The 20,875-nt window shown below is 46.4% G+C and overlaps 1 non-coding gene across 1 annotated transcript; it reads left to right on the forward strand.

Annotated features, from left to right (window-relative positions):
• The first annotated feature begins 4,597 nt into the window (after nt 1-4,597).
• Nucleotides 4,598-4,679, forward strand: trnas-gcu (transfer RNA serine (anticodon GCU)). The gene has a single exon. It is a non-coding gene; the product is annotated as a tRNA-Ser (tRNA).
• Nucleotides 4,680-20,875: the final 16,196 nt, after the last annotated feature.

The raw sequence follows: 20,875 nt of genomic DNA on the forward strand, positions 1-20,875 counted from the left end.
CCCCACCTGCATCCACATCTAAAGGATCATCCTCCACCATTTCCGCCACCTCCAGCGTGATGCCACCACCAAACGCATCCTCCCCTCCCCTGTCAGCATTCCGAAGGGATTGTTCCCTCCGCGACACCCTGGTCCACTCCTCCATTACCCCAACTACCTCGTCCCCTTCCCAAGGCACCTTCCCATGCAATCGCAGGAGATATAATACCTGCCCTTTTCCCTCCTCTCTGCTCATTATCTAAAGCCCCAAACACTCCTTTCAGGTGAAGCAGCGATTTACTTGTACTTCTTTCAATTATGTATTCTGTATTCACTGCTCACAATGCGGTCTCCTCTAAACTGGGGAGACCAAACGCAGATTAGATGGAACACCTCTGCTCAGGCCGAAAGCATGATCCTGAGCTTCGGGGTGCTTGCCATTTCAACACTCTCCCCTGCTCTCATGTCAACATTTCTGTCTTTGGCCTGTTCCAGTGTTCCAGTGAAAATCAACCCAAGCTCGAGGAGCAGCACCTGACCTTTTGATTCGGCACTCTACAACCTTGTGAATTGAACATCAGAGCATGACTGGTGTCAGGCAACCACAAGCATTAACACACTCTTTGCCTTTATCCCAGGACAGCTTTGTTATTTAATCTCTCCTTCCCTCTGCACTATCAAACACCTTCCCCTTTGTTCTCTCCCACATGCCCCTCCCCGTCACTTGTTTAAAACCTAATTCTTTTCTAACCTGTGTCAGTTCTGATGAAAGGTCACAGACCAGAAACGTTAACTCTGTTTCTCTCACCACAGATGCTGCCAGAGCTATTGAGTATTTCCAGCACTTTTTGTTTTTATTTCAGATTTCCAGCATCTGCAGTATTTTGCTTTTATTGTGTCTGAAAGTCTTTCCTTGATTCAGGACTCTTACCTCTCTCCAGAATCTCTCTGCTAAAGATTGAACTTTATCTCATTTCACTCACAGCTCAGGGTCAGTGTGGCACAGTGGGACTTCTGGCTGTGTCCCACTTCACAATCCCTCAGTATTGAGAAAACAATGGGGAATATTACTCACATGTTGTGTTCTGTAACTTTTTACAAACACTTTAATGTATATATTGTCTTCCAAAGCAGTGACAGAATGGTGGCTTTCGTGTGTTGTTGAAATAGCTTTGTTGAGTTCGTGCTGCACTAACAGTTAAACAGTTCTTGGTTCAATCCCAGGTTTTGGCACTTTCAACCTCTCCTGTGTCTTTTTCTTTGGCTCCAATTGTCAAGCTGCATGATTTACTCTGAAATTAGCACCAGAGAACCAAGGCAGCAGCGAGCATGAGGAGCTGAAATTAGAACAAATCAAATCCACTTAATATTTCTGACTGAAGATGGTTGCAAATGCTTCAGCTTCATCTTTTGCACTGACGTGCTCAGCACCACCATCATTGAGGATGTGAATGTTTTTGGAGCCTCCTCATCTTGTTAGTTATTTAATTATCCACCACCATTCACGACTGGATGTGGCAGGACTGTGGAGCTGTGATCTGATCCTGAGGGAGATATCCGTGTGTGGAGTGGCGGGATGTATGGAGAGTGATCCTGAAGAGGGTGTCCGAGCCTGGAGTGGAAGCTTTCCGTGGAGGTACAGGAGTAGGTCATTCAGCCCCAGTGTTTTATAAAGGTTTAGCATAACTTATTTGCTTTTACTCTATGCCTCTATTAATAAAGCCAAGTGTCCTGTTTGCTCTTAGCAACCTTTTCAAACCTTGATCAAAAAAGATTGGTGTACATTGTCTCATTCTTCCTCCCAAACTGTATCACTTCACAAGTCTCTGTGTAAAATTTTATCTGTTGTGTGAAAGCCCATTTTACCAGTGTGTTTAAGTTCCTCTGAAGTGTGTTACTGTCACTGGCATAGGATGAAATTCACGAGCATTCTTTGATGCTATCTCCGTGGAAAGAGCAATCTTACACACTAGCTCAAATTGGGATTTTGTGTTTTTAGTATCTTTCCTCATCCACCAATATAAGCACAAATCTGTCTCATAATGTACGGTCTAAGAATGTGCCAATGTTGCAATGTGGTGATAAATTCTTCAGTGTCACAATGTACTGTTTCACTACTTTTCTGTTTTCTGGATCCAAGTTTGTAGCTTTCCGCGATCTCTAGTGGCTTCGGATTGAGCCTCACTTCAACGAAGAAACGGAAAATTATGATTTAAAGATTACACTGTCAATCATTCACATCTCTGTCTTCTCCTGAACTTCGAGTTCAAATTTGTTTGTGAAGTTGAGTCACACGTTAAGACAGCACAGTCTTTGTCTTTGTGAAGGAAGTGATTTGGGAATGGCTGTTTGAAACTGTCCCTTCTTGCACAGAAATTCAGTGCAAATACTTGATCACTCACAATTTCCTTGAGAGAAATTTGTTCACAATCGCATTCGACACGGAAACTGCCTCAGCATTAATCTCACTGAAGCAGAATGTGACAGTGTTGTATGTTTCAGAATGTTGTTGCCGTTATTTGTCGCTTTTAACCAAGACTGGGAGACAGGGCAAGGTTGATCCGAGGTTGGAATATATTATCATTCAGGAGCAAGAAAAATCAAAAGGAACAAAATAAGAAAACCCAGTCTCCAGATTTGAGAATCTGTAGATCCGCTTTGGGAAAGTGAATCAGAGCAGAATGAAGGGTGAACTGTCCAGAAGAGATGAAGACACAGCTCAGTCAACACGTTCCCCTGGTTTATGATGCTGGAACATTCCTCACACAGAAATGATTCAACCCAATGACAAACATTCTTACAGCTGATAATTTATGCCTCTGATTTAAGGACTGTCTCATGTGGTTAACGAGTGACGACGAGAAGATATTAAACTTTGTTCTATTCAATCTAGCTGTGATAAAGTTTGAATTTTTCTCCCTTTTATGAACAGTATTTGAAGGGTCTCGGTAACAATGTTCAGTGTTGATGAGAGTGGGGTCTGGGTGAGAAGCTGCTGAGTGTGACAGGGTCAGGACTGGATGCAGGAAGTTCTCTGACAGTCTCCCTCTATCTCTCGAATGGGTTTGAGTTGATTTACGACTGGTAGCTTTTATTTTACTTTTCTTATTGAGAGATATAGCCCCTTCGGCCCACCGAGTCTGTGCCAACCAGCAACCACCCATTTATACTAATCCTACATTAATCCCATATTCTCGACGACATCCCCACCATTCTCCTACCACGTACCTACACTAGGGACAATTTACAATGGCCAATTTACCTATCAACCTGCAAGTCTTTTGGAGGTGGGAGGAAACCAGAGCACCTGGCGGAAACCCACACAGACATTGGGAGAACTTGCAAACTCCACACAGGCAGTACCCAGAACTGAATCCTGGTCGCTGGAGCTGTGAGGCTGCGGTGCTAACCATTGCGCCACTGTGCTGCTGTTGGTGTTTTGATAAATGAAGGAAGTTCCCTCCACCCATTTTTTTTGGACAGACAGTGTGGTATAAGGATGTAAAGGGTTAATGCTGAAGATAGTGGGATCAACCCCTCCCACTGTCAGAGTGATGATGGAACAGTCACGTGAGATGAAGTTTGGGAGAAGAGAGAGCAGCACCAAGGATGCTAGCTTAGCAGACTTGATGAGTGTGTACAGAGTATTGTGCAAATTAGAAAATAGTTCTTAGTTCTTTCAGCAGGAACTGTGTCCAGAAAATATCGAGAAACTCACAATTTTATTATTCAGGAGTCGGAACACAGATATTAATTCCAAGTGACAGTTCTGGGAACAATTAACAAAAAAAGTAGAGAATACTATTGCTCACTGATTGAAATCCCCTAGTGAGGAGACAGTTAAACAGGTGATCTTTTGGGGCATCCTTCGATCCAAGGTTTCAGCAACATTTTATCTCCCTTTTTGGTGAAATTCTCTGTTATTTGCAACTTTTTTTTTATCAGCTTTGATGGGCGAGTGAAAAAACTGAAAAGATTGAACAGTTCCATCCTTTCTTTTCTTCCTTCTCTTCTTTCCATCAGTTTCTCTTTTCTGTCCCAGATCAATATAATGATGAGAATCCCAATTTAATCTGCTGTTTCTGGTGTTTTATCCATTCCAATCAAAATTTCAACATTCCAATCAAATCTATTTGTTATTCCACAGTGTCTCTCCATGTGTTTTATTCTGTTGTATTCTCTCACAGTCTGTTTGATGATCAATGTAACATCTCACTCTCTGTTCTGGTGAAGATCAGAAGCAGTGATATCTGTTTACACCACCCGACAAGTCGGCCTGATGCTGTGCCTCGCTGATCATGTGGGGTTAAAGCAATTCTTCCAGTCAGTTAGTTCAGTTTTCATTTCATGAAAAATTTGGTCATCATGACTTCATCAGTGACCTCATGGTTCAGGTGTCTGAGTGATGTTAATCATGATGTGATGAAATGATTGTATGTTCCAGTCTTTCCGTGGTGGGTTTTCACACTGAGTAGAAACGTGTTGGACATGGTCTGGAAATGTTTCACACCGCTCCATTCCCAACTTCATTTACTTCCAGAAGATATATTTCCATCATTCCACAGCTGGCTGCACAGCCAGAAGCTGTGCTGAAGGTGACAGCTATGTATCTGCAACTGGCAAGGTGGCTGAGAGGTTAAGGCGATGGATTGCTGATCCATTGTGCTTTGCATACGTGGGTTCGAATCCCACCCTTGTTGCTAGTTTATGAGCTGTTTCGTGTATTGTTTACGTTGGGTGAGCTTGTTTGCAAAGTCAGCCTCGAAACCTATTCTTGTCAATGTCCAGACAGTGATTCCAGAATTGTTTATACTATATTCAAATTGAGACAGACAATTGGAATTCTTCACCCAAACTGCACTGGAATGAAGATCAAATAGGGATCACGAAACGGAGCAGGATTTTTCCTCCCCTCCTTCCTTCCATCATTACTTTCTCTGGATTTGCACCAAGTGAAAGACAAATGGGAAAAGCAAATGGCGAGGGAGCAGATGCAGAAAATTATCCTTTGGCAAGAAATTTATTTTCAAATCTTCTTGATAGATTAAGTGAGTGAGCAATGCTTTGGCAGATGGAGTTTAAAATGAGGGGTCATCGACTACCGAAGAGAGATCAGAGTGTTTTTTTGTAAGAGGTGAGATGTTAGAAACGGCGGAGGAGCAGAGACCCGAATACTGAATTAATAAAAGCTCGTGGACTGGTAGAAAATAATGTGAAAAGTGAACAGAATCTGAAGATTGGAACTCATGTTGCAGTGATATAAAGCTCTGTGCTCCTGAAGTAAATGTCCAAGCCCAGATTGTGGGGAATCTGTGGAGAGTAATTTGGTTTTTATTCATTCTTGGGTGTGAGTATCGCTGATCAGGTGAGCATTTATTACCCATTCCTATTGCCGTTGAGATGGTGGTGGAGAGCTGCCTTCTAGAACTGATGCAGTCCATATGGTGCAGGAACACCCACACTGCCGTTGGGGAGGGAGTTCCAGGATTGTGACCCAACAACAGTGAATAAATGGCGATATCGTTCCAAGTCAGGATGGTGAGTGACTTGGAGGGGAACCTGCAGGTAGTGAGTTCCCATGCATCTGCTGCCCTTGTCCTTCGAGGTGGTAGTGGTCACGAGTTTGGAAGGTGCTGTTGAAGGATACTTGGCGAGTTGCTGCAGTGCATACGGAGATGGTACACACTGCAGCCACTGTTTACTGGTTGTGGAGGGATTGAATGTTTAAGGTGGCGGGTTAGGTACCGATCAAGTGCGCTGCTTTGTCCTGGATGGTGTTGAGCTTCTTGAGTGTTGTTGAGTGGGATGTATTCCATCACACTCCTGACTTGTGCCTTGTCTATGGTGGACAGGATTTGGGGTGTCAGGAGGTGAGATACTTGCTGCAGAATTCGTAATCTCTGACCTGCGCTTATAGCCACAGCATAGATGTGACTGGTCCAGTTACGTTTCTGGTCAAGATATTGATGGTGGGGGATTTAACGATGATAATGCTTCTGAATATCAAAAGGTAGATTTTTTTTCTCTCTCATTGGAGATGTTCACTGCTTGGCACTTGGGTGGCCAGAAGGTTGCTTGCCACTTATCAGCTCAAGCCTGAATGTTGTTCAGGTCTTGCTGCTTGCCGGCACAGACTGCTTCAGTATCTGAAGAGTTGTGAGTCATCATCTAACATTCTCACTTCTGACTTATGTTGAAGAGAAAGTCGTCAATGAAACAGCTGGGATGTTTGGGTCTAGGACACTACCCTGAGAAACCCCTGAGGCAATGTCCTGGGCTGAGATGATTGGCCTCCACGAACCACAACCATCTTGTTTTGTGCGAGGTACGACTCCAGCAAGTGGAGAGTTTTCCCCCTGATTCCCAGTGACTTCAATTTTGCTAGGGATCCTTGATGCCACACTCACTCAAGGGTGGTTCAAGAAGGCAGCCCACCCCACCACCTTCTCAAGGGCAATTAAGGATGGGCAGTAAATGCTGGCCTGGCCAGCAACGCCCACATCGCATGAATGAATGAATAAAAAAGTGAAGTATCACTTGTGTCATTGTTTTGGTAGAAAATATAACCCTGGTGGAATTGCCCCTCCCAATCACACCTCACTTCATAGAACATAGAAAATGGAGAAAATTTATGGCACAGAATGAGACCATTTAGCAATCGTGTCTGTGCCAGCTGAAAAAGAGCGATCCAGCCCAATCCCACTTTCCAGGTCTTGGGAATGGGATCTGAACAGATCTCAGAGCTCACATTATGTGAATGTTCTGTTGAAGTATTGGTGAGCTGATATACCAGGGGAGATTCACACTGTTAGACACAGTGTGAAATACATTCAAGTATTTATAAAACATTGTAACATGTGAGTAATATTCCCCATTGCTTTCTCAGCACTGATGGATTGTGAAGTGGGAGACAGCCAGAAGTCCCAGTGATCCACACTGACCCTCAGCTGAGAATGAAATGAGATAAAGTTCAATCTTCAGCAGCGAGTTGCTGCAGAGAGGTAAGAGTCCTGAATCAAGGAGAGACTTTCTCATACTGCTGTTGAATCTCATTTCAAACACTCCTTGAACTCTCTGCCGAGGAATTCAGAGTTGGAGAATGCCTGTAAAATCAGCCTAAAAAGGAAATAAAAAACACCCACCGTGGGGCTCAAACTCAAAAACTTGAGATTCAGAGTTTCATGCTTTCATCGACTGAGCTCACTCGGCCTGAGACAGTGTCCCCGTCCTGTCTGTTATTGGACAGTGCAGCTGTTGGCTCCATCCCAGGGGCTGAATTTGTTCTGTAAACCATGAACCATCTTCCTCTCAAATCCCAGGTTTATCAATAAATCCTCTTACAAAATCCCCAAAGTGTGATATATTCCTCTCACTCAACCAGAATAAAAGTTACATCTTTTGCTCTTTTTACCTTCCAAACATTGACTTCTATTTTGCTCAGCATTTATTTCTCTCTCCGTTTTATGTTGTGCATTTCCTAATAAACATTTCATTTCAATTATTTATGAGGGATGAAATGAACAGAAGAGATTTTCTGCAATGGTACCAGGGGTGTGGGACAGAGCGAGTGGTTCGGATCTGGAATACACTGCCTGAGAGTGTGCTGGAGGCAGAGTCAATCGTGGCTTTCAAAAGGGAATTGGATAAACACCTGAATAGAGAAAATTTGCAGGGTTACAATGAAAGGGCAGAGGAGTGGAATTAGCTGATTTGCTCTTCCAAAGAGCTGTCATGGACATGATGGACTGAAGGGTCTCCTTCTGTACTGTAACCATTTGATTCCTTGATTCTAACTCTGTCAAAGTTGTTCTGAACTTGCTCTGCTCCAATGAGAACAACCCCAGCTTTTCCAGTGTCTGCACATAACTGAAGTTATGAGGAACCATGGGGAACCCACTGTAAACCTTCCTCCAGACAGAAATACAACTGTTCACCATGACACTGTGACCCAGCTGTTCACAATATATATCAATGATTCGGATGTGGGGACCAAATGTACTATTTCCAAGTTCGCAGATGACACAAAACTAGGTGGGAATGTGTGTTGTGAGGAAGATGCAAAGCGGCTTCAAGGGGATTTGGACAGACTTAGTGAGTGGACAAGAAAGTGGCACATGGAATATAATGTGCAAAGATGTGAGGTTGCCCACTTTGGTAGGAGAAACAGATGTGCAGATCATTTCTTAAATGGTAAGAGATTAGAAAGTGTAGATGGAAAAAGGGGCCTGGGTGTCCTTGTCAGTAAGTGACTGAAAGCTAACATGCAGGTGCAGCAAGCAATTAGGAAGGCGAATGACATGTTAGACTCTATCACAAGAGGATTTGAGTACAGGAGTAGTGAAGTCTTGCTTCAATTGTATATAACCTTGGTTGGACTGCACTTTGGAATACTGTGTGCAGTTTTGGTCCCCTTACCTTAGGAAGGATATCATTGCCATAGAGGGAGTACAACGAAGGTTCACCAGACTTGTTCCCGGGGTGGCGGGACTGTCCTATGAAGAGATTTTGGGGAAACTGGGACTGTATTCTCTAGAGTTTCGAAGAATGAGAGGTGATCTCATTGAAACTTACCATATATTTAAAGGGATAGACAGGTAGATGAAGCTATTTCCTCCGGTTGAGGAATCTAGAACCAGGGGACACAATTTCAACATAAGGGGAAAGCCACTTAGGACAGAGACGAGGAGAAATTTCTTTACTCAGAGGGTTGTGAATCTTTGGAATTCTCTACCCCAGAGGGCTGTGGAAGCTCAGTCATTGAGTATGTTTAAAGCAGAGATTGACAGATTTCTAAATGCAAATGACATAGGGGATATGGACATAGTGTGGGAAAAAGGCATTGAAGTGGATGATCAGTCATCATCATATTGAATGGCGCGGTTGGCTCGATGGGCTGAATGGCCTACTCCTGCTCCTATGTTCCTATCAGTCTGCTAATTTCATATCCATGCTGTCATTGTCCCTTTTATTACATGGGCTTCAGTTTTACTGGCAGTCTAGTATGTGACATCATCAAGAAGGTTTTCAATAAGTCAAATAAGGAGAAATTGTTTCCAGTGGCAAAAGGGTCAGTAACCAGAGGATGTATTTATCAGGTGATTGAGAAAAGAACCAGAGGCGAAATGAGGTCGGGATTTATACCGTGATGTGTTGTGATTTGGAATGCACTGTCTGATCAGGACTTGAAAGCAGATTCAGTAGTAACTTTGAAAAGCAATAGGGATAAATACTGGAAGGAAAATGTACAGATTACAGGAAAAAGCTGAGCATCAGAACTAATTGGATAACACAACCAAAGCGACAGCATTGACACAATGGACCAAATGGTCTCCTTCTTTGTGTATCATTCTATGGTTTTATGAACATAATGTTGGTACAATTGCTGAGTTGGAAGTGAAGTGAACCCAGATTCCGGGTATTCTAAACACCAGACCCAAACCAACTGAACCAAAAACAAGAAATGCCGGATTCACTCAGCAGGTCTGGCAGCATCTGTGGAAAGAGAAGCAGAGTTAACGTTTCGGGTCAGTGACCCTTCTTCGGAACTGACTGAACAAGCCTGTTGTTTAATCTCTGTTTTTCACACCAGCATCTCCTCGCTCTTTCTGTGTTTCCTGCCTGGTCTGTTCCTCTGACCTTCATTCCTGACACACTATTGAGAATGGCCAACTCACTGCGCCTCTCACTCCCACCGTCACTCCACCCCTTCACCCACTTCCAAACCTCTCTGTTGAACAGTACCTCACTTCTGCTCCTCTGCTCCATTAATATAACAGGAAAACATTTTCAAACAGACATTTCCACACAGTGGACGTTTCAGTGAGACAAGGTAAAGAGCAGATTCATTCACTTTCAACACAGAGAGAGCAGCTCTCCCTGTTCAGTCTAAGGAGCAGCTGTAGTTTCACTCCCATTAGTCTTAGAGACATGGGCCAGAATTGTAAGGGACCGTTGGAGACGGGAATGGAGGCTGGGGAGGGGGAGGGGGGTGTATAAAATAGGGATGGAAGACGTTGGACCGGATATTTCTGTCGGCGGCTGACATGGAGGGCAGACTTCGCACATCCACACGGCAAGAAGGCATTTAAAGTATTTATGAGTCCAATTGTCAGCAATTTTATTCACTGGGTCCAATTGAATTAATAGCACACGGGAACCCTGGGGCTTCAGAGCCTCGCCTGGTTAAAGGAGGTGACTGGTAGGTGGGAGCTGAGTGTTGGCTTCACTGGGAAGCTGTCCGGTGAGGCAGCGTAACTTGGCAGCAAGGGTGGAGGGGGAAAGGGCATCGGGAAACACTGTCAGGAGTGGGGGCCAATGTGCCAGCTCTGCAGGGTGAGCCACACCAGGGTGTTATTGGGGCAGTGCCACCTCATTGAGGGTGACAAATGAGGTAAATGTGGCTGGGTGTTGTTTACTGTGAAGGCCTTGCACTCAGGGAGGGGCAACCTGTCATGGGCCTCATTCACCCTGGATTCGCGGCTTCCATTGAAGAGGAGGAGGAGTAGAGAGGGAGGGAGGGAGGCGCAGGCACCAGCAGGGACACCACAGCAGCTTGGGGGCCCACAGGAGGGCCAGCCTCGAACAGGAGGCTGGAGAAGGAGGCAGAGGAACACGTCAGCCGAGGTTCAACTACCTGCAGATGTCCGAGTGACAGTGTCTCCCCAGACTGCGCCTCTCCTCGGAGGTTGTCACTGATCTCTCTGCCATGATGCAGCTGTGCCCCATGGGACTTGGTGGGCACCTGATGCCAGTGTCACTGAAGGTAACCGTGCCACTGAACTTCTCCACCAGCAGATCATTGCGGGGATCCACTGGAGATATGTGTGGAATCTCACAGTCTGTGGTGAATCAGTGCATCAAGGAGGTCACCAATGTCCTGTTCAGGAGGGCCGGTGACTATGTGCACATCGATCCAAACAGTCACGCTGAGAGGGCTATCGGATTCGGGGCCATCGCTGGATTCCCCCAGGTGTAGGGTGTCATCGACTGCACCCATGTGACCATCAAGGCTCCTGCAGACCAGCCAGCAGCCTTCAACAGGAAGGGCTTCCACTTGCTCAGTGTGTAACTTGTCTGTGACCATCACAAATGGATCCTACAGGTGTGTGCACAAATCCCGGGAAGCAGCCACAACGCCTGCATACCAAGGCACTCCCAGGTGCCAGAACCTTTCCGTGGCCCCATGCGCTTTCTGAGATGGATCCTTGGAGACAAGGGCAACCCAGTGAGAACATGAGTACTGACGCCTGTGAGGAACCCACACGATTCAGAGGAGAGGTACAACAACTGCTGCGGGTCAATCCGAGCGACCATCAAAGAGGCCATTGGTCTCCTGAAGATGAGATTCAGGCACTTAGATTGTTCCTGTGGAGCCCTTCAGTATGTCCCGGCGAGGGTCTCGCGTATCATGGTGGCTTGCTGTGCTCTGCACAATCTGGCATGACAGAGGGGTGAGGTGTTGACTCGTGTGGATATCATGGAGTGTGATGTCTCCTCTGATGATGAGGATGTGGAGGAGGATGCTGCCCAAGCAGTGCCAGATGAAGGACCTCAGGCACAGCAGGAAAGCCTCCATGAGATACACACAAGGGAGACACGAGACACCCTTATACATTCACGTTTCCTTTGAGCCTTACCACCTTCTGGAACCACAGCAATAAAGTCTTAGCTTTAAACAGCCCTGTTGTCACTTCCTTCCTTCTACACTACAACGCCCAGGTACACATCGCACAGTGACAAGGCCGAAGCTTTGTGAACTTAGGGCTTGGTCCCTCACTTCCAGCCCCTTGGGAGGAAGGGTTGAAATGAAGTCCCAAAGGGCATCAACAATAGGAAGGAGACATAGTGAGAGAACATCATTTCTTTATTCTGTGTGACACCAAACACAACCCTATCCATCTGGAATGTACATTCACCCGTGAACCCCTCAGTGAATCTCGGTGCTCTTCTTAAATCTCTTCCGGGTGTTCCGACCTGCTACTCCCCCTGCTCTGTCAGCTGAGGTGGAGACAGGCTGCTGACCTTGCTGCTCCATGGCTTGGGATGACATTGGCGGCCGTCCTCTGCTGCCTGAGGCCTGGAGGGCCCTGGCACACTGAGGGCCTCCTGCACAGGTACAGGGACCCCCTCTGTCATCGAGGATGATGGAGGTGCTGGCATCATTGGTGTCACTGGCAGAGGGACATTGGAATTACCGTCCACACCAGGAGCACCCTGAGAGGGGCCCCCAGATGTAGCAGCCAGCTGCTCCTCCCCCTTATAAGACACACTTGTACCTCCCTGCTGACCTGAGAGGGACGTGGACCAAGTGGAGAGTTCAGGTGCCTCGTCCCCCCTCTCACCTTGTCACCACTGGATGGAGCTCCTGGACAAAGTGATGGAGTGCAGGTCTGTGCACATCTCCGGCAGCCACCGATTGATCGGCTGGATCTGGTTCTCCATGAGAGTCACCAATCTCTCAATGGAGGAAGCCAGACACCCCCCCATCAGAGACAGTGCAGCACCCAAGGCCTGGATGGTCTCCTCCATCGTCCGTGCTTGGGTACACATAGCCTCTGGCAACTCTGCCAGATGTTGCCTGACCTCTCACTGCAGCTGCAGCATTTCCCGTGTTGCTGGTGACGCAAGAGGCACGTCATCAGCCTGGGGCACAGCATGGGCCTGGCCTCCCACAAACCACCAACCCCCAGTGGCCTCGGCTGTCACAGCCTCCGCCAGCTGCCCGGGCCTGTCTGTGATGTGCTCACCAATTTGTATGCCAGAATCTAACCGCGAACGGATACCCACCAACGTGAGAGTTTCTGTGCTGGTGAAGGGTGCAGGGGAATGAGGTGATGGTGCACCCTCTGAGGCTCCCTCCTCCTCCTCAGACATGTCCGGCTGTCCCCCAGTCTCTCCAGCTCTTTGCTTTTGTCGTTCATCCGGGCCTTCATGAGAAAACAGGGACATTGAAGGGTTAGGGTCTTCCCATCATGACATTCCAACCACCCCTAACGTGCAGCTCCATTGATGCAGTGGTGAACAGATGAGCAGTGTGGCTCCTTTGCAGCAGATGCTCCCTTGTGCCCCAGGAGATGTTCACTCAGTCTCTTGGGTAGGTGTCCCTGTCTCTCCATCAGCTATGGAGCAGCTGCTTTGCTGCCCTGCCTGTTCCATGGCCTCCTCCTCCATCGGGATGAGGACACGGAGATAAGGCATCCACCGCTGGTCTTGACACACTCTTTCCAATTGTGGGATGTCTTCTCCTGCAGACACAATGATGAACAAAGTTAGTCTCCCAGCGGGGACAAGCCCAACATCTCTGATGGTGATAGTCCAGCAGTCCATGATGGGGACACACGTATTCCTCCTGCATGTGGCCCCTCTCGAGGGACTGTGTGAGTTTATACAATGACTGACGTGCACCTCTCACCGAGATGCAGCCAAGCCTCAGGCAGCATGTCCTGCTGCCCTTCCCCAATACACATGACTGGGTGGTCACTCCCTTTCCACCAAACACTCCCTCTCACTCTGCCACATGCAATGTCCAAAGGGTCCAAAGTGTTTTGAGTTTTCGCCTGAGCAGCCTGGATCCGGTCATTGACCCACTTCCTGTACTGGATCCATGTTCTGGGGGTGACACCACGTCTGCTGACCTCACCGACTATCTTCAGCCAGCTTTGCTTGGTCAGGTGGGCAGGTCTCCACCTCCCATCCATGGGGAAGAGGATCTTCCACCTTTCTCTTGCCACCTGGAGGAGAACCTGCAGGGAGGCATCGCTAAACCGTGGGACCATGGTCACTGCAGGCTCGCATTCAGCTCCTTACTCAGCAGGCAGCAGAGGCAGCAGAACGGGTCCTGGGGCATCAGAGGCAGCAGAACGGGTCCTGGGGCATCAGAGGCAGCAGAACGTGTCCTGGGACAGCAGAGGCAGCAGAACGAGTTCTGGGGCAGCAGTGACAGCAGAACGGGTCCTGGGGCAGCAGAGACAGCAGAACGGATCCTGGGGCAGCAGAGGCAGCAGAACGGGTCCTGGGGCAGCAGAGGCAGCAGATCGGGTCCTGGGGCATCAGAGGGCTCTCAGGAAGACACTCCTTTAAACCAGGCAGCAGTGAATGCAGGGTTGGCAGCCCTTTAAATATGGTGTCAGCACCTGCCGTTGTGTCAGATGTCGGTGCCATCGGTGCCTCGTTCCCTGCCTCTGGTCCTTGTTTACATGGGCCCCACGCCTCCCCTTCATTAATTGGTCGGCTGCTCCGTGTTCGGAGTCGGTCGGCCACATTTCACTCGTGTGGTGACGACACCCGCTTCCGGTGCCTCTGCCGAGAGGCGCACCGTTAGTTTAAAATTCAGTCCATGGGGTCAAGAGTGGAAAATCTCCCCTCTGATTCTCTCTACTTAAACTGATGGAGACACCAAATTAAAACTGATGAAACCAGGGATTGTATCCTGGTTCTTCAATCTAGTGTTCTCCCAACTGAGCTATTCCATCCTCACTGTGAACTCATCTTCATTGGAGACAAATATAACTCCAGGTGGAATTTCCCACCCGTTCATTCCTCACTTCAGTGGAATGGGACCCGACCAGATCGCGGAACTCAGATTATGTTAATGTTCTGCTCTTGATATCTTAATATTATCTTGCGTTTGAGCCACTTTTAATCAGGTTTACAAACAAATTCTTCCATCATCCCTTCTCCCACATTCTCTCTCTCTCATTCATTCTTTATTCCTCACAATCCAGAAAGGGTTAGGAAAGGCTCACCTCCAAACCCTCTGCACACAGACCTCTATCTGTCACCCTGTTTGATCCAAGATCCAAGAGACCAGTCATTAAATTGCACTCTTTATAAACACAGAAAGCTGCCTCAGAGTGTTGGACATCGAGTTAAATACACTGAAGTCTTTTGAAAAAAGTTAATCTTATGGGTTGTATAATGATGGAAATATACCTTCTGTAAGTAAATGAAATAGGGAATGGAGCGGTGTGAAACATTTCCAGACCATGTCCAACACGTTTCCACTCAGTGGGAAAACCCACCACGGAAAGAGTGGAACATACAATCATTTGATCACATCATGATTAACATCACTCAGATGCCTGAACCATGAGGTCACTGCAGCTGGCTGCACAGCCAGGAGCTGTGCTGAAGGTGACAGCCATGATCGTGCATCTGACAAGTTGGCTGCAAGGTTAAGGTGATGGACTGCTAATGCATTGTGTTCTTCATGTATGGATTCAAATCCCATCCTTGTTGTTAGTTTGTGAGCTGTATAGTTCCTTTATTTCTCTTGGGGGACTTTTTGCATAAAGTCAGCCTGGAAACCTGTTCTTGTCAATTTCCAGACGGTGTTTCCAGAATTGTTTATATATTATTAAAATTGAGACAGACAATTGGGATTCTTCACCCAAATTGGACTGGAATGAAGATCAAATTGGGATCACAAAACGGAGCAAGATTTTCCCTCCCTCCCTTCCTTCCATCTTCTTTTCTCTGGATTTCCACCAAGTGAAAGACGAATGGGAAAAGCAAACGGCGAGGGAGCAGAAGCAGAATATTATCCTTTGGCAAGAAATTTATTTTCAAATCTTCTTGATAGATTAAGTGAGTGAGCAATGCTTTGACAGATGGAGTTTAAAATGTGGGGTCATGTAATACTGAAGAAAGATAGATCAGAGTGTTTTTTTGTAAGAGGTGAGATGTTAGAAACTGTGGAGGAGCCGAGACCCGAATACAGAATTACTAAAAGCTAGTGGACTGGGAGAAAATAATGTGAAAAGCGAACGGAATATGAAGTTTGGAACTCATGTTGCAGTTATATAAAGCTCAGTGCTCCTGAAGCGAATGTCCAAGCCCAGATTGTGGGGAATCTGTGGAGAGTGATTTGTTTTTTATTCATTCTTGGATGTGAGTATCGCTGATAAGGTGAGCATTTATTACCCATCCCTAATTGCCCTTGAGAATGTAGTGGTGAGCTGCCGTCTTGAACTGCTGCAGTCCATGTGGTGCAGGAACACCCACACCGCCGTTGGGGAGGGAGTTCCAGGATTGTGACCCAACAACAGTGAAGAAATGGCGATATAGTTCCAAGACAGGATGGTGAGTGACTTGGAGGGGAACCTGCAGATGGCGAGTTCCCATGCATCTGCTGCCCTTGTCCTTCGAGGTCGTAGAGGTCACGGGTTTGAAAGGTGCTGTTGAAGGATACTTGGCGAGTTACTGCAGTGCATATAGAGATGGTACACACTGCAGACTCTGTGTACTGGTGGTGGAGAGAGTGAATGTTTAAAGTGGTGGGTTAGGTGGCGATTAAGTGGGCTGCTTTGTCCTGGATGGTATTGAGCTTCTTGAGTGTTGTTGAGTGGGATGTATTCCATCACACTCCTGACTTGTGCCTTGCAGATGGTGGACAGGTTTTGGTGTATCAGGAGGTGAGATACTTAGTTTAGTTTAGAGATACAGCACTGAAACAGGCCCTTCGGCCCACCGAGTCTGTGCCGACCATCAACCACCCATTTATATTAATCCCAGTTTCCTACCACATCCCCACCTGTCCCTATATTTCCCTCCCACCTACCTATACTATAGGACAATTTATAATGGCCAATTTACCTCCCAACCTGCAAGTCTTTTGGCTTGTGGGAGGAAACCGGAGCACCCGGAGAAAACCCACACAGACACAGGGAGAACTTGCAAACTCCACACAGGCAGTACCCAGAATTGAACCCGGGTTGCTGGAGCTGTGAGGCTGCGGTGCTAACCACTGCGCCACTGTGCCACCCCCAGAATTCCTAATCTTTCCCACTTGCTGCAGAATTCCTAATCTCTGACCTGCGCTTATAGCCGCAGCATAGATCTGACTGGTTCCGTTTAGTTTCTGGTCAATGGTAACCCCCAACATATTGATGGTGGGGGATTCAGCGATGACAATGCTCTGAATATCAAAAGGTAGATTTTTTTCTCTCTCTCATTGGAGATGTTCACTGCTTGGCACTTGTGTGGCCAGAAGGTTGCTTGTCACTTATCAGCTCAAGCCTGAATATTGTTCAGGTCTTGCTGCTTGTAGGCACAGACTGCTTCAACTGAGGAGTTGTGAATCATCACCTAACATTCCCACTTCTGACTTATTTTGAAGGGAAAGTCGTCAATGAAACAGCTGAGGATGTTTGGGCCTACGACACTACCCTGAGAAACTACTGAAGCAATGTCCTGGGCTGAGATGATTGGCCTCCACGAACCACAACCATCTTGTTTTGTGTGAGGTACAACTCCAGCAAGTGGAGAGTTTTCCCCCTGATTCCCATTGACTTCAATTTTGCTAGGGATCCTTGATGCCACACTCACTCAAGGGCAATCACTCTCACCTCTCCTCTGGAATTCCACTCTTCCATCTCTGTTTGGACCAAGCTGCAATGAGATCATAACAACATAAGATCAGAACAACTAGTAGCAGGAGTAGGCCATTTGGCCCCTCGAGCTTGCTCCGCCATTCAATAGGATCATGGCTGACCTGATCATGACCTCAACCCCACTTTCCTGCCTGCCCACATAACCCTTGGCTCTCTTGTAGATAAAAATCGTGAAGACATTCAATGACCCAGCCTCCACTGCTCTCTGCGGTAGAGAATTCCAAAGATTAATGACGCTCTGAGAGAAGAAATGCCTTCTTAAATGAAAAACCCCTAAATCTGAAACTGTGTCCCCTAGTTCTAGATTCCACCACGAGGGGAAACTTCCTCTCAGCATCTACCCTGTCAAGTCCCCTCAGAATCTTATATGTCTCAATACGTTCACCTTTCATTTTTCTCAACTCCAATGAGTATCGGTCCAACCTGCTCAACTTTCCTCATGCGACAACCCCTTCATCACTGGAATAAATCTAGTGAACCTTCTCTGAACTGCCTCCAATGCAAGTATATCCCTCCTTAAATAAGGAAACCAAAACTGTACACAGTACTCTAGGTGTGGTTTCACCAGCACCCTGTACATTTGTAGCAACACTTCTCTTCTTTTATACTCCATTCCCCTTGCAATAAAGGGTAACATTCCATTTGCCTTCCTAATTATTTGCTGTACCTGCATGGTAACTTTTTGTGATTCATGTACGAAGACACCCAGATCCTTCCACACCGCAGCATTCTGTAATCTCTCACAATTTAAATCATATTTTCCTGTTCTATTCTTCCTACCAAAGTGGATAACCTCACATTTTCCCACATTCTACTCTATCTGCCAAATTATTTCCTGGAGCTGAGAGACCCTGGCAGAACCTAAACTGAGCATCGATGAGCAGATTATTGTTAAGTGTGTGGTGCTTGATCGCACTGTTGGTGACATCTTCCATCACTTTGTTGATGATTGATAGTAGACTGATGGGGCGGCAATTGGTCAGATTGGATTTGTCCTGCTTTTTTATGGACAGGGCACACCTGGGCAATTTTCCACATTGTTGAGCAGACGCCTGTGTTGTCGCTCTACTGGAACAGCTTGGCTGAGGGCGCAGCTAGTTCTGGAGCACATGTCTTCAGTACTAGAGCTGGGATGTTTTTAGGGCCCATAGTCTTTGATGTACTGAGTGCCTTCAGCTGTTTCTTGCTATCATGTGGAGTGAAGCGAATTGGCTGAAAACTGGAAGCTGTGATGCTGGGGACCTCAAGAGGCCGAGATGAATCATCCACTGAGCAATTTCTGACTGAAGATGGTTTCAAATGCTTCAGCTTCATCTTTTGCACTGACGTGCTCGGCTCCACCAACATTGAGGATAGGGAAGTTTTTGGAGCCTCCTCATCTGGTTCGTTATTTAATTGTCATCCACCTTTCATGACTGGATCCCTAGTTTCTCAGGGCAGTGCCCTAGGCCCAACCATCCTCAGCTGTTTCATTGGTGGCTTTCTCTTCAACATAAGTCAGAAGTGGGCATGTTCGCTGATGATTCACAACTCCTCAGATACTGAAGCAGTCTGTGCCTGCAAGCAGCAAGACCTGAACAACATTCAGGCTTGAGCTGATAAGTGACAAGCAACATTCTTTGATCTGATCCTGAGGGAGATAACCGTGCGTGGAGCGGCGGGATGGATGGAGGGTGACTCTGAAGAGGGTGTCTGAGCCTGGAGGGAAGAATCTGTGGAGAGTGGTCCTCAAAGGATGTCCGTGTCTGGAGATTGAGGATCTCTGAAGAGGGTCTCCGAGCCCATAGTGCTGGGATGTATGGAGAGTGATCCTGAAGTGGGTGTCCGAACCTGGAATGGCGGGATCTGTGGAGAGTGATCCTGAAGTGGGTGTCCGAGCCTGGAGTGGCAGGATCTGTGGAGAGTGGTCCTCAAAGGATGTCCGTGTCTGGAGATTTAGGATCTCCGAAGAGGGTCTCCGAGCCTGTAGTGCTGGGATGTATGGAGAGTGATCCTGAAGTGGGTGTCCGAACCTGGAATGGCGGGATCTGTGGAGAGTGATCCTGAAGTTGGTGTCCGAGCCTGGAGTGGCAGGATCTGTGGAGAGTGATCCTGATGAGTGTGTGTAAACCTGGAATGGAAGCTTTCTGTGGAGGTACAGGAAGAGGCCATTCATTCCCAGCATTTTGTAAAGGTTTAGCATAACTTATATGCTTTTACTCTATGCCTATATTAATAAATCCAAGTGTCCTGTTTGCTCTTAGTTACCTTTTCAATCCTTCTAACATTGGTGTACATTGTCTCTCTGCTCCTGCACCCACTTTAGAATTGTCATGTTTCATTTATATGGCCTCTCCTCATACTTCCTTCCAAATTGTATCACTTCACACTTCTCTGTGCAAAATTTCATCTGTTATGTGAAAGCCGATTTTACCAGTTTTTTTTAAGTTCCCCCGAAGTGTGTTACTATCACTGGCATCGGACAAAATTCCTGAGCATTCTTTGATGCTATCTCCATAGACAGAGCAATCTTCCGCGAGCTCAAATGTAGGATTTTGTGTGTTTAGTATCTTATTTCACCCACCAATATAAGCACAAATATGTCACGTAAATCTTGTTCACTGCAGTCCCTGCTGCTGTTTGCTGCCTATATTTACAGACTTTTATCTCAACCTCATCACCATGTTCTCTAATATATTCAGGGGGCATCAGCAGAGAAAATGTACACCAAGCATGGCAAGTGCAAGGAAGTGTTTATTTATGTCATGATGTCATGAATATAATATACAAATACATTACATGTGTGAATCATCAAGATGTGTCTGAATAAATGGAACCCCGTTACTATAAACACTGTCACCTTTCAATGTTTAGCGGACAGGTTTGACGGCTTGATGTGTGTGATTCCCTCATTAATGTGTTTGCACAAAGTTCGGGGAAAGACGGAGATATGAATAATTTATAGGGAAATTTTTTAAGCATATCTCCACATCTCCCACTCACAAAGATCTGCAAACACATGGATTCCGAAAGAACCTGAGTACAAAATCACCTAAAATAAACACAGCCAGAGAGTCTTTCAATAACCTGTAGCTCAGGGAAAGTACATGATGTTATGGAAGTGATTCTGTTTCTTCTGTTAAAATATTTTTTGAAGAACTCATAATCAAACTGAATAAATGTAGGACCAGTTCTTTTTCAAGAGAGCACCAAAAGAGCCAATTTGGCAACTATGTTTATTGTTTTTCACATAATTCAAGTTAAAAATAGAACAGAAACCATGGTAACAGGGAGATGTGGTTAGTGAAGTCATTTGCGCCCCTTGATTGGACAAGCTCGGCAGCAGCAACATACACCTAAGACAGCAGAAAACTCACAAGCTTTTGGTTGTAGAGTCAGTGTGTTTTACCTGCTGGAGTGAGCAGCTGATCAAGTTAGCCTGAAGAAGTGTCAAGGAAGGAGAGAAGACCACAACCCAGCTTGTTTTCCAGAAAATCTTTAAAAGATCCTGAGAAGTCCAGTGTGTT

The sequence above is a fragment of the Heterodontus francisci genome, unplaced genomic scaffold, assembly GCF_036365525.1.
Source record: "Heterodontus francisci isolate sHetFra1 unplaced genomic scaffold, sHetFra1.hap1 HAP1_SCAFFOLD_59, whole genome shotgun sequence".
NCBI classification, from domain to species: Eukaryota; Metazoa; Chordata; class Chondrichthyes; order Heterodontiformes; family Heterodontidae; genus Heterodontus; species Heterodontus francisci.